This window comes from Aethalodelphis obliquidens, unplaced genomic scaffold (genome assembly GCF_003676395.1).
Source record: "Aethalodelphis obliquidens isolate GAN/ISIS:26980383/991018 unplaced genomic scaffold, ASM367639v1 scaffold28, whole genome shotgun sequence".
In the NCBI taxonomy this organism is placed as follows: Eukaryota; Metazoa; Chordata; class Mammalia; order Artiodactyla; family Delphinidae; genus Aethalodelphis; species Aethalodelphis obliquidens.
Window position 1 is genome coordinate 19,553,917 of NW_020837972.1, and position 2,203 is coordinate 19,556,119.

The window sequence follows — 2,203 nt, forward strand, 5'->3', positions numbered from 1 at the left end:
TACTTTTCAACTCCAGAATTTCCATTTGGTTCTTTTTATCATAATTAATCATAATTTATAGCCCTTTACTGGCATTCTCTCTTTGGGGAGACATCTTTCTCATACTTTCCTTTAGTTCTTTAGACATGATTTTTTTTTTTTTTTTTTTTGGTTCTTGGAATGTATTTGAAATAGCTGATTTAAAATCTTTGTCTAGTAGATCCAACATCTGGGCTTCTTCAAGGACAGTTTCTATTGATAGCTTTTGTCCTGTGGCTGGACCATGCTTTTTTGTTTTCTTGCCTTTCTCCTAAATTTTTTGTTGTTGTTGAAAAGTAGACATTTTAAATAATATAAGGTAGCAACTGAAAATTAGATGATGTCCCCTTCCTTGGGTTTGTTTTTATTGTTGTCTGTAGCAGCAGTGGTAGTAGTTTGTTTGTTTAGTGACTTCTGTGAATGAATTCTGTAAAGTCTCTATTCTTTGTTGCACGTGGCCACTGATTCTCTGTTTGGTTAGGTTGGCGGTCAGCCAGCGATTGGACAGAGATTTCCTTAGGCATCTGAAATCAATGCATCCCAAACTACCAAAGGTCTCTTTGAGTGTGTTCACACATGCCTTCAATCCTCAGTCAGGCATTAGACAGCTCTGCCTTAGCTTTCACTTCCTGCTTCCATAGAACTTCAAGGTCAACCAGAGGTGAGCGCTTAGAGCTTTCTCAGGTCTTCCTTGAGTATGAAGGGGTCCTGGGCGTGCACACAGCCCTAAGTATAAGCATGGTCTTATAGATTCCCCAGAATATGTATTAACCTTTCAAAGCCCCCTGGACATTCCATTCCTCATCTTTTCCTATTAAGCTTTTTGATTAGTCTGTTGTTTGTCACAACTGTTATCCACTGCCTCAGGCAGCTAGCTGTGAAGTTAACTAATTGCCTGTAATTGCTTTAAACAAATACCTCTACATAAAAAGCTTTTCACACTGGGTGAGTTCAGAGTCAGGTCAGATACAGACAGCTTTCCAAGTGGGATCTTCCAGGGAAGTAGCAGACAAGTCAAATAACAGCAATTCTTTGGGAATGAAGTTTTGAAAGATCTCCAGCCCTGATCTGCTCTCTGTGGCTGTCAGATTGTGGTTATTTTTCTGTGAATGTGAGCTGTTATTTTTCAAAGCTACTACTGAGCTGGAGAGTAGGGAATGGGAGTGAATCAAGTTAAAATGCCACAAAATTCTCTGTTTTTACCAAGATTCAGCCATTTTTCTTGAATAAATGCTCTCCTGGCTGTGCAAACCTTTGTTTTATTTCTAGAGTTCTGAAAAGTTGATTTTGACTCTTTTTTTTTTTTTTTGGCCAATTTCCTCATTGCTTTTACAGAGGAGAGAATTTTCAGATGTCCCTACTTTGCCATTTTCACAGATGTCACACTAATGTGAAGTGTTAATGGAAACATCTTCATAAAGGAATATAAATATGTTTTCAAGACATGAAACCTAGAGCTGGCACAAACAGGAACACAATAAAAGAGTTGTATTTTGATAGATGGTGAATTTTTAGCAGTCTCTGGCACCAGGGGATGATTTAAATGTAATATTTAATATGACAAATTGCTTTCTCGTTGTGCCAGAGGCAGGTCGAAACTGCCTTTGGGATTTTTGAGAAGCTGTTGGTGGACACTGGAAACCATTGTTGCAAAAATCTCAGCCACACACAGAAAAAGCTACAGAAGGAAACATGGTCACAAGTGTATTTGAAATAAAATCAACAAGCTCTGATTGGTTGTGATTTGTTGTTATGAAAAATAAAGTCACCTCCTTTGAAACTCAGTTTGGGAAAATGATGATAGTGTCTTCTTTAAAGGCTGTGAGCTTCTTCAGGGTAGAGACGGATGTTTATTTTTGTATTTTCTCTTTCCCTAGAGCCCAGCATGTTGTCTAATCTCATGTGCATTAGTGAAGACCTTCAGTTTCAAGTGACATAAACCCAATTAAAAGTGGCTTAAGTAAAACAGTTTATTTTATATCTCTAAATTTCCAAAGATAACAGACACAGGTGTAGCTGGGTTCAGGAACCCAGAAATCTTTCCTGGGAATCTGTCTGCCTCCTACCGTTGTGTCTGATTTCTTTTGTTTTGGGTTTCACTTGCATCAGTCTTTGTGGACGTGGAGATGGAATACCTCGATGGACCACAATTTGGTTAATCTGCTTATGAGTGAAGCCTGATTGG